General features: G+C 35.2%; 1 protein-coding gene and 1 pseudogene across 6 annotated transcripts in view; one reads left to right on the top strand and one right to left on the bottom strand.

The window, feature by feature from the left end:
• Positions 1–12,813, bottom strand: part of KAT6B (lysine acetyltransferase 6B) — a 171,389-nt gene that overhangs the window by 89,488 nt on the left and 69,088 nt on the right. The gene's annotated exons all lie outside the window — the stretch shown is intronic.
• Positions 9,832–9,950, top strand: LOC111736557 (annotated as a pseudogene).

The raw sequence follows: 12,813 nt of genomic DNA, 5'->3' as shown, positions 1-12,813 counted from the left end.
TTTGAAATAAAAATAAGTTTTAAAAATTTAAAGGTATAGTTCACCTTCTGCCATGTGCCATCTTTCCCCTTTGCTCTCCTGCTACTATCTCTGTTCATCTCAGTACACAACTTCATTCTACCAGTTACTTAGGCCAATTAATTACCTTGAAGTCTTCTCTTCTAACACTGTACATCAAAGTCTATTTATAAATACTACTGGCTACACTTCAAGATATATCCAGAATCTGTCCACTTGTCACCACTCTTTCTGCCATCAACTCTAGTGTAAGTCATCATATCTCTTGCTTGATTTATAGCAATACCCTCCTTGTTGGCCTCCTTGGTGCTATCCCACAGTTGATTTTCAACAGGGCAGCCAGAACACCTTGTTAAAACATAAGTCAGTCAAGTCAGCTCAGGTCCCTCATCTGCTCAAAACCTTGAAAAGACTTCTCTTTTACTCCCAGCAAAGCCAGAGGCCTTAAACTGGCTCCTGAGGGCTGGCATGAAGTTGGAGTTTTCCTTCCCCTCTCTGCCCTCACCTCTCACTCCACTCCAGCCACACTGTCCTCCTTTGTGTTTCTCAAACACGTCAGAACACACTCTCATCCATCAGGTGTGTACTTAACTATTTTCTCTATCTGGAACACTCCTTCCCCATGCATGGTATGCACCCTCACTTCCTTCAGAATCAAATGTCGCTTTCTTAAGAAGGCCTTTCCTAATCGAACTATTTAAAATAGCAATCTTGCTTCTCCAACCCTATCACTCCCTAACTTCTTTATTTTACTCCGTAGCATTTATTACCAGCTAACGTGCTATATATTTAATTGTTTATTACCTGTCTCTTCCTATTAAAATGTAAATTAATTTCATGATAGCAGAGATCTGTCTGTTTTGTTCTTTCTTATATCCCCAACTCGTACAAAAATGCTTGACATACGGCAGGTGCTCAGGAAATATTGGTTGAATCAATGAATAAGTAAATGAATAAATGTCAGACTTCTCCCTCTCCTCCATACTAATTCTAAATATAGTATTATTTGCCCATTACTCATCAATAAAATTGTCTTGAGTTTATTTCTCAAAGATTTTAAACTTAACTCATATCCTACCTGAGCCCATATCCATAAATAGACAAGAACTTAAGAAACCAACTCACTTAACTTCTAGCTAAACATTAGGGACTTGAATCATCCCAACAGTCTGCTTCTGAGAGTGTGAAGTTTCTCCTGCCACAGTGTACAATTAAGACAGTGTTTCACAATCCTCAATCATTTCCAGACCATCCTCAGTAATTCTGCTTCATCTGTGCTATTATTTTTTAAATAATTTTTAAACTTGGCTCACTTTTATTCTTTTTAAAATGTATGTAAAAAGAAATTCCTTTTAAGCAATAATATCCAAGAAATGGAAGGTCTGAAGCAGTTTTTTTTCTCCCAAATAGGTATTAAAAGGTGATTACAGAAATAAAGTGTTTGTCCATAGTCCACCACCACTGGTACAAGATCATACTCTAGGATTCACTGATTTAAGCCAAAAAGTTTACCACGGAGCCTACAATACCTTTAGGAAGTAACACACAAACACACACACACACACACACACCCACACACACACCCCCACAAACCACCCCCCTCCCCACTTTGCTTTATGCCATGTTAAGAATTTAAGTCACAACAGAATCAGATCATCTATAGACTTAAAATATATGATGAAGAAATGCCTAAATTCCTGGTCAGATTAATTTAGGCCACCAAAACTAAGCTATTAAAGGAAAAAAAAAATCTGTTTAATAATTACCTTTGGGTCCTTTTGCAAGACAATGTCTACTAAAATGTTCTGGTAAAAAGGAAACGTATGCTTTTCTAGAAAAGTTTTTTTTTTGAGCACTATTCTGTCTTTCGGTCTATTTACCCTTTCTTCCTCCCTCCCTCCCTCCCCTCTTTCTTTTCTTTTAGGAGGGAGTTGGTCGGGGTGAAGGAACCTGGAAGCCATTTTCTAAACTTGATAAGATTTCTTTACAATAACTTTTGCAGTTTTTTAGTGCTTTATCAAATCTGAATTCTAAAACTTACTTTTCTATTTTAGAAAATAATATTAAGACTCTCTAACTGAGAACAATGATCTTTTACAAACTAAAAAGCCATCCTTACATTCAAACATGTTTTAAAATGCGAGCAGTATTCTAAACTTGCTGCAGACAACCCATACAATCACAAGAGTTATTTTAAGAAAAAGACTCAGATGGACATATCTATGGAAGCTAATACTAATGCGCTGTTCTTCCAACAAAAAGGTTACTGACCCATCAGTAAGAACTGTCTTTTCTGGCAGAGATGATAGATTTGCCTTGTCTTATCTATACCCCCTGCGCTGTCCCCATAATGAGCCATGGCATACATGTGCATGACAGCTGGCAAGGGGGAGGCAGAGTCTGTGGCCATGGGCCAGAGCAAAGCTTACTAACCCACTCAGAGCCTGGACCTATGACCTGTGTCTCATTAGCACCTTGCTCTAAGCAACTGAGCTGCCACAAAAATCAACAGTGGCTTAAGCCATTTTGTTTACAAGTGAAACAAATCAGGTCAGTCTGACAACCGATAGTTCAACCAGCCACTAGAGAATTGCCAAAAATACAGAAGAACCAGTGGTGAGGAGGAATTATAAGGGTCTTACAGTCCTGCTTTTGGGGACCCTCACTCTTTCACAGCAGTGCAAGAATGAATTTGGAAGGGAAGTGAGAATATAACGGACAAGTACATTTTAAAAATACCAGGTATTCAGTGCATTAACAAAAGATAAAAGAAGAAAAGCAAATCTACAACATCCTAAGTGATACTCTTTTTATTCGCTGGTTAGAATATACTTCCTAGATGCACAAAAAAGAACAAGGGGCAGTTTGCACTTGGAAAGTCTTTTAAAAATCTGCTTTCAAAAAACCTTTAAAAAATATAGTCTAAAAATAGGTTACAGTATCTACATTAGAAAACCATTTAATCTTAAGGCACAAGAAAAGAAAAACTAAACGCACAGCAAATTAAGCTCAGAACAAATCATCATATGAATATCTTTATTACCAAAATTTTGGATTTCCAAAATATCCAAATAATCATTCCTTTTAGAATACACATACATTAATATTAAGAAAAGCTCCCTGGGTACCATTTTATGCCAGATTTTTAGTGGTCAGTTTAATTGAAGTTATCTCATCTTGTGTTAGACAGCAACAGAGAAGAGAAAAATGGCCATGGCAACTTTTAAAGTATAACAAATCTCTCTTTGAGAGACAAAAGCAGCCTTATGAACAAAGAGGAGAAATCGTCACTTCCTTCAGAATCAAATGTCGCTTTCTTAAGAAGGCCTTTGCTTCTCCAACCCTATCACTCCCTAACTTCTTTATTTTACTCCGTAGCATTTATTACCAGCTAACGTGCTATATATTTAATTGTTTATTACCTGTCTCTTCCTATTAAAATGTAAATTAATTTCATGATAGCAGAGATCTGTCTGTTTTGTTCTTTCTTATATCCCCAACTCGTACAAAAATGCTTGACATACGGCAGGTGCTCAGGAAATATTGGTTGAATCAATGAATAAGTAAATGAATAAATGTCAGACTTCTCCCTCTCCTCCATACTAGTTCTAAATATAGTATTATTTGCCCATTACTCATCAATAAAATTGTCTTGAGTTTATTTCTCAAAGATTTTAAACTTAACTCATATCCTACCTGAGCCCATATCCATAAATAGACAAGAACTTAAGAAACCAACTCACTTAACTTCTAGCTAAACATTAGGGACTTGAATCATCCCAACAGTCTGCTTCTGAGAGTGTGAAGTTTCTCCTGCCACAGTGTACAATTAAGACAGTGTTTCACAATCCTCAATCATTTCCAGACCATCCTCAGTAATTCTGCTTCATCTGTGCTATTATTTTTTAAATAATTTTTAAACTTGGCTCGCTTTTATTCTTTTTAAAATGTATGTAAAAAGAAATTCCTTTTAAGCAATAATATCCAAGAAATGGAAGGTCTGAAGCAGTTTTTTTTCTCCCAAATAGGTATTAAAAGGTGATTACAGAAATAAAGTGCTTGTCCATAGTCCACCACCACTGGTACAAGATCATACTCTAGGATTCACTGATTTAAGCCAAAAAGTTTACCGCGGAGCCTACAATACCTTTAGGAAGTAACACACACACACACATCCCCCCACACACACCCCCACAAACCACCCCCCTCCCCACTTTGCTTTATGCCATGTTAAGAATTTAAGTCACAACAGAATCAGATCATCTATAGACTTAAAATATATGATGAAGAAATGCCTAAATTCCTGGTCAGATTAATTTAGGCCACCAAAACTAAGCTATTAAAGGAAAAAAAAAATCTGTTTAATAATTACCTTTGGGTCCTTTTGCAAGACAATGTCTACTAAAATGTTCTGGTAAAAAGGAAACGTATGCTTTTCTAGAAAAGTTTTTTTTTTGAGCACTATTCTGTCTTTCGGTCTATTTACCCTTTCTTCCTCCCTCCCTCCCTCCCCTCTTTCTTTTCTTTTAGGAGGGAGTTGGTCGGGGTGAAGGAACCTGGAAGCCATTTTCTAAACTTGATAAGATTTCTTTACAATAACTTTTGCAGTTTTTTAGTGCTTTATCAAATCTGAATTCTAAAACTTACTTTTCTATTTTAGAAAATAATATTAAGACTCTCTAACTGAGAACAATGATCTTTTACAAACTAAAAAGCCATCCTTACATTCAAACATGTTTTAAAATGCGAGCAGTATTCTAAACTTGCTGCAGACAACCCATACAATCACAAGAGTTATTTTAAGAAAAAGACTCAGATGGACATATCTATGGAAGCTAATACTAATGCGCTGTTCTTCCAACAAAAAGGTTACTGACCCATCAGTAAGAACTGTCTTTTCTGGCAGAGATGATAGATTTGCCTTGTCTTATCTATACCCCCTGCGCTGTCCCCATAATGAGCCATGGCATACATGTGCATGACAGCTGGCAAGGGGGAGGCAGAGTCTGTGGCCATGGGCCAGAGCAAAGCTTACTAACCCACTCAGAGCCTGGACCTATGACCTGTGTCTCATTAGCACCTTGCTCTAAGCAACTGAGCTGCCACAAAAATCAACAGTGGCTTAAGCCATTTTGTTTACAAGTGAAACAAATCAGGTCAGTCTGACAACCGATAGTTCAACCAGCCACTAGAGAATTGCCAAAAATACAGAAGAACCAGTGGTGAGGAGGAATTATAAGGGTCTTACAGTCCTGCTTTTGGGGACCCTCACTCTTTCACAGCAGCGCAAGAATGAATTTGGAAGGGAAGTGAGAATATAACGGACAAGTACGTTTTAAAAATACCAGGTATTCAGTGCATTAACAAAAGATAAAAGAAGAAAAGCAAAAATACAACATCCTAAGTGATACTCTTTTTATTCGCTGGTTAGAATATACTTCCTAGATGCACAAAAAAGAACAAGGGGCAGTTTGCACTTGGAAATTCTTTTAAAAATCTGCTTTCAAAAAACCTTTAAAAAATATAGTCTAAAAATAGGTTACAGTATCTACATTAGAAAACCATTTAATCTTAAGGCACAAGAAAAGAAAAACTAAACGCACAGCAAATTAAGCTCAGAATAAATCATCATATGAATATCTTTATTACCAAAATTTTGGATTTCCAAAATATCCAAATAATCATTCCTTTTAGAATACACATACATTAATATTAAGAAAAGCTCCCTGGGTACCATTTTATGCCAGATTTTTAGTGGTCAGTTTAATTGAAGTTATCTCATCTTGTGTTAGACAGCAACAGAGAAGAGAAAAATGGCCACGGCAACTTTTAAAGTATAACAAATCTCTCTTTGAGAGACAAAAGCAGCCTTATGAACAAAGAGGAGAAATCGCCATAGGTTGATTTAACCAGTCAATCCACCAAGAGATACTTGTAGAGAACCAACTATCCACTACCATTATATTAAATGCTATGTGAGATGGATAAGAAATATCAAGGCCTATCCACAAAGCTTACATATGATCTGGTTGAAAACCTAAGATTAACAAACGTTAAAAAAATAATAATCCAACTAAAATACTGAACTATCTAGTTTAGACAGTAAATGCTGGAGGCACTCTTCCAGTGATGACAAAATAAGCAATTCATAGCAATCCTCCTGCTGAGACAATGTAAAACGTTGGATAATGTGTCTTCAAACAAGCACCAAAGAGCTATTGAGACAGAAATGAATTATCTGTCCAAGACTGGTAGGACAGGAGGCCAAAAAGATAGGCCCAACATGCAGAGTCACATCTGTCCCGAGGTCATTTACTGATCCTCCAGGAGAAGCAGAGATGAAATCCTGGTAGCCTCTAGGGCCTAATAAGTTGGGGTCTCTGGTAGGCCAACCCCTACTGTAAGCTGGGCCTCATATAAGGGAGGAAGTAACCAGCCTACACATGGATTTGTAGCCCAACTCACAATACCTGCATCGTGAAGCTGGCTTGAGGAGTCCTTAAACCGCTCAACTATGCAGAAAGCAGAAGCACATGAAAATTCTAGACCTCAGATTATTTCTATAAACAGTTTTTCAAAAACAATATTTAACACAGAACTAGCAGAAATAAGAAACAACAGAATCAGACTCACAGAAATTTCAGATATGGAAAATACAGGCAAAAATTTTTAAAAATTATGTTTACCATATTCAAAGAGATAAAAACCAAACTTAAAGATATGGCAAGAAATGGTCAACTATAAAATGTGACAAATTTGAAAAATACCCTAATAAAAATTCAATAACTGAAATTAGGAACTCAATGAATGAGTTTAATGGCAGATTAGATATAGTTGAAGAGAATTAGTAAATTGCAAATGAGAAGAAATTCTAAGTACAACTCAGAGAGAGAAAATGATGAAAAACACAGAAGAGAGGGTAAGAGGCATAGGGCATACAGTGAGACATTCTGACATGTTTTTTTTTTTTGAAACCCAAAAAGAAAGAAAAAAGAGAATAAAGTGGAAACAAAAGGTGAAGAAATAAGAGTTCAGGATTTTCCTGAACTAATGAAGATACCAATCCTCAGATCCATGGCAGAATAAATAAAAGATATCAATTTTTAGACATCATAGCAAAACTTGAAAAATAAAAACCAAAGAAAATAATTTAAAAAGCAGTCACAAGTAGCTGCCTTAGACTGACAAATGAAGTCAGAAGATAATGAAATATCTTCAGTGTGTTAAAATGACCACCCAGAAGTCTATACCTAGAAAATAATCTTCAAGCATGAATATGAAAAATATATAATTATTTGTGTCAGAAAATCTGTACTCAATGATATTCATTTTCTCCTTCAAGACACAATCATATATTTATTCATTTTGTATCCTCCGAGCACCTAGATACAATGCTTGCTGAACTTATTTGGAATATTAGCGCAAATATAGTACAACTAAAACCAATAGAATGCATTTGCACAAGAGAGCAGGAATTTTTCTGTTTTCTTTGCTGGTATGTCCCTTATCCAAAACAGTTTGTTATATAATAGATGCTCAATAAATGTTATAAAATGAATTCATATTCTTACTAACAGAATTAAAAAGGTATTAGATTCTACTATAATAGTTGAATATAATTATTTGGTCCCTTTGTTTCTCCAAAAAAGATAATGAAATTTTAATGTTGTGCATTTTAAAATTAGAAATACTCATTACATGTTCACAAGTATGATTAACTTGAATGGGCCGGGGAGAGCCCAAACTTCCGCATAAGTATGAGGATGAATTTATTAAAAATCAATGAAAACAGGTGGTTCCTAAGTACATTTCCAGTTTCATCTCTCACTGTGCTCTCCACCACTATGCATCATCCCTATTAAGTGACTTGTTACTCTACAAATTTACTGAAGTCTTTTATGTCTTCATGCAAAATATTGTTGCCTCTGTCCAATGTACTTCTCTTCCACCCATTTTCAAAAAAAAAAAGTTGTCATTCTTTAAGACTTAGATCAAATGTCATTTCTTCTGAAAAGTTCTGAAAAGGCTGCCTCAACACTGTTACCCAGTGAGTTAGTAACCGTCTCCTCTCTATTCAAATAGTGCAAAGGACTTTTATAGAAGCTACTACATTGTAGGGACATTCCTTGTATATGTGCTGTCTACTTCATTAGAGCTAGAAGGTAAGGGCCATGTCTTCTTTCATCTCCCTACCCCCAAGCACCAATCTTAGTGACTAGAAAATAGTAAATACCCAAACCTGTTTGCTAAGGTGATAAAAGACAAAGAAAGAATGAGGACCAATAACAGATTAGGGGAGACAAAGAAGAAACAACAACTAAAGGTAATGTGGGATCCTGGGACCAAAAAAAAATGCTTGGGTGAAAAACTGGTGAAATTCAAGTAAGGACTGTAGTTTAGTAAATAGTATCGGACAAATGGATTTCTGGTTTCTAATTATTGTGCTATGGTTACGTAAGTGATTAATGTTAGAGATAACTAGGTAAAGGGCATATATAAATGGTACTATTTTTGTAACTTTTCTGTATTATTTTCAAAATCAGTTTTTAAAAACTATTTAGATTGAATTATTTTATCAAATTGTAGAAATGTCACAAAGAAATGTTCAGTTTCATATAAAATGCTCAGATATACAATGCAAATAAATAATGGGGCAAAGGATTCCTTGCCATATCTATACAAACTTAATTTTACTAAGAATGAATTTATGTATGCACATATCAAATAAAATTAAAAATAAAGCCAAGCAAATAAATTATGTAAGAAGTACAAAGCAAATTTAACATAACTGCAAATATGTCTATGGCCAGAGCAGTCAATAAAGAAACTCAACTCTGAGCCACCATTGTAAGCACTCTCTGGATAATATGAAACTCAGTGATATACACATGAACACGTAAATCATAATACATGAAATCCAGTACTACTGGGCAGATATTTCATTCTGACACAACGCTGCACGTGAAACCAAGCTCTATATAAAGCACCATGACATGTTATAGAATAGAATAGAAAAATATGTTCCTGATAAAATTGTTAAGACTGTAAAAATACAAATGTGAGAGATCAGTTAACTTGGGAAAAAAATATCAAATTATCAAAGACAGCAACAATTCAATAAAAAATTTAGAACGATAGATATAAGTAAAGTGCAAAAGTGATCTACAAAACAAGTTACCATCAGGGCATTACGATGTTTCATGGGGTCACTACAATGACAACACCTGTATAAAAATTATAGATTTTAAGTACCACTATCATAAGCAATATAAAAAAAATTTTAAATCATCTTTGGAACCTGAATAACAGTGGCAATGGGCAGCAATATTGGAGCAGTGGATTTTAATTCATCCCTCAGTACATGTAACCTTTTGTTAACTGTTTTAATTTAAGACAAAGGTAACTAGGTAATTCCTTATCTGAAAGGCTGATGAAGAAGGAAACACTCATTCTACAGATATTCACCACAACTTATGTGTCAGGCGCTGTGGTAATGCTGGTGATACAGAAAGATATAGTGACTTACTGGGGTTGAGTTTACATGAGACAATACTAATAACCGTGATGTTATGTTAGTGAAAAACAGGAGGCAACAGAAGCTCAAAATTTAGTCAGGGAAGGCCTCCCAGAGTCCAGTTCCATTTACACTGAGATCAAAAGGATGAGGGAGAGTTAGTGAGACTGACTCACTAAGTGTGCAGGTGTAAAACGGGGTCCATGTTTGGTGAGACACCTCATGTGAAGGAAGATCTGAAAGCATATGGAGCATGGCATATTCAAGGAAGTGAGGAAAATTCAGAATGGGATAGGGTTGCCTACGGCCATGCCACCCTGAACATGCCCAATCTTGTCTGATCTTAAATGCTAAGCAGGGTCAGGCTTGGTTAGTACTTGAATAGGAGACCTCCTAGGAATACCAGGTGCTGTAGGCATTAAAAAAAAAGAATGAGATGGGTAGAATATGCCTTTATCAGCCTGTAGCATGATTCTCAAAAACACATAAAGACTCACTTGGATGATTTAAACAAATGATTCTCTTAGACTACATGTAATAATATTTTATCATGATTATCACTACTTTTGCCAAAGAACATGTTTAAATGAAAAGCTATATTTTTTAAAGATTTTTATTAAAATATAGCTAACATACAATATTAGTTTCAGGTATATACCATAGTTATTCAACATTTATTAAACCTAAAGAAGTGATCACCATGATAAGTTCAGCGACCACCTGACACTGCACAACACCATCACAATATTATTGACTATATTCCCTATGCTGTATACCACAGCCCCATAACTTATTTGTTTTATACCTGGAAGTCTGAACTCTTATTACCCTTCACCTCCCTTCTACTTTTTTGATTTTTCAATTACAGTTGACATTCAATATTATTTCATATTAGTATACAGAATAGTGGTTAGATAGTTATATAATTTATGAAGTGATCATCCTCACTAGTCTAGTACCCACTTGGCACTATACATAGTTACTACTGTATGAATGACCACATTCCCTATGTGAAAAGTTATATTTTTAAAGAGGTTTTCTTTGCTTTTAAGGAAATTGTATAAAGTAGACTTTGAAAACAAAGTAGAATGTGTCAACAGAAAAAAATTAATTTGCACTAAGTATACACAGGAATTATAATCTAACTATGCAGGCCTTTTAAATTGCTGAATTTAAAAAGATGGTTCATTATTAAAGAAATTCCTAATTTCTTGATCCAGCTGCTTGAAAAAGTTGCCAGTTTTTGGCTGAAGTCCATTACTCATAAGATCCTAAAATTTTCCAGAAGAAATAAATTACTTTAACATTTGCAGCAAATAAGAACTAAATGTGATAAATATGGAATTAACTAAATCCAAATTAGTTCTAAGCACCTAATACTAAGAAAATTATGTTGAAAGCTACCCACACAACAATTCTACAATTAAAAAAAAAATCATTTAAATAATAAATCTGATTGAATTTTATTTCTCATTTTTTGTGAGAACAACATCTGTTTTCTGTCACAGGACTTGTAGTTTCTGAATTAACTAATTATACTTTGAGGAAGTACAGTGATCCATTATATGAAGAAAATGCTACAGACTTGCTAAATAAACACACTCTTGCCTGGCTTGAAGACAGGTCTACAGTACTTGCCTAAGAGAACTGGATAAGCAGGAGATGCAGGCACTGGGTATAGTTCTCGGCTGGGGGAGCCCTAAGTGATCCTCACAGGTCAGGTCGCTTCATGTTTCTGGAAGCAGATCTATTAGCAGGCCTTGGGCATACACGTTTTCTTTCACCTTTGTGCACTCACTCCTCAAAGGGTAAATTTCAAAAATATGAGCTGTTGCTTGACTAATGTCAGGTAATGTGCTCCTTTAGCAAGATCCAAGTCCAATTCAATCCTTGTGAATTCTAGAAGCAATTAATATTTATGAGAGCATTTAAAAATCTATTTCAAAGTTTACCAGGGAGGTGCTTAACTTCAGATTTCCATTAACAAAAGATATCTGCAGGGTTCCCTAACAGACAATAACTACATTGGATAGCCTGTTACGCCAAATCTCTCCTTCAAACTACTGGCCTACCCCTTTTCCCTCTCATCACAATCCAAATACAAGTAATGCTTCACATGACACTTATCTCCCAGATTATCATATAACTACCATTTTTGGTTAGACCTATTTTTTCACACTTGAGTGAACAACCCAATCAATAGCAACAAGGACACTCTACTTCAAAAGCAGGGAGCTGCCCAGCTACTGGCTCCCCTGGGGCCCATGTTGGGGAACCATATCAGAAAGCCCTGCCAGGTCCGCACAATGTGACAAGATCACTCTGCTCCATCACAGAGACCCATCCTCAGGTAGAGCACTAAATCACATTGATCACTAATAAACTTGACTGTAATTAGGCAATACTACAGAATAAGAAATGAAGGAAAGTACCCTAGTATATGCAAAAATACAGGACAATTTATCATAGCCTCCTTTGTACTTGGAATTTTGAAAGCCTAAAAATTGGATATGGTTGCCCATGTTACAAATTGCATTCACAGCTGTTATAACTCTGTTAAAGAGAAACAGAAGAAAGCAAAGTGTTTACATAAATAATCTTTCTACAATACAGGCAGAGAGGCATATATAAGACTCATGGATTAACTTTTGCATAGATTCACAATATAGGAGTTATATATCTTTGAATGATGATTTAATAAAAAAAAATCTATTAAAACTTGGAATTCCTCCTCTAACTCTATCCCCTTCAACTTTTAACTATCACTCATATGTATGCAAGACAGTTGAGTAACATGCCCAAACAGTGTAGAAATTAGAAGACTTATAGGCTGAACTCAATAGCTATTAAAGATATGCTTAGAAGGAAACTTGTCTGGAAATCCTTTGTAATATAAATGGGAATATAACTTCGGAAAACAGAATCTGCTTTTAAAAAGTAATCACAAACACTTAATATGTTCCCCCCCGCCCCAGGTTATAGTCATAATACCTGTATAGTCATTCTAGAAAATGTTTTTAAAGATAATTTAAAATGGATATAAGAATCCCAAATATTACAAAATAATAATAAAAATCGTCATGATGAGAAGAAAGACAGGGACAGTATCAGGAGAAATCAATAATATGGTTCTATCAAAACAGCATGGAACAGCGGGCAGACTAAAGTCTAAAGTAAGTGAAAACAGTTAAAAATTATGTTCAATTTAAAAAATATGCTCACACATATACACAGTCACATACACATCTATTCTAACATTTAAGAGCACAAATTCCAGAAGA

The sequence above is a fragment of the Pteropus vampyrus genome, unplaced genomic scaffold, assembly GCF_000151845.1.
Source record: "Pteropus vampyrus isolate Shadow unplaced genomic scaffold, Pvam_2.0 Scaffold20, whole genome shotgun sequence".
NCBI classification, from domain to species: domain Eukaryota; kingdom Metazoa; phylum Chordata; class Mammalia; order Chiroptera; family Pteropodidae; genus Pteropus; species Pteropus vampyrus.
This window is presented reverse-complemented; position numbering and strand designations above follow the sequence as displayed.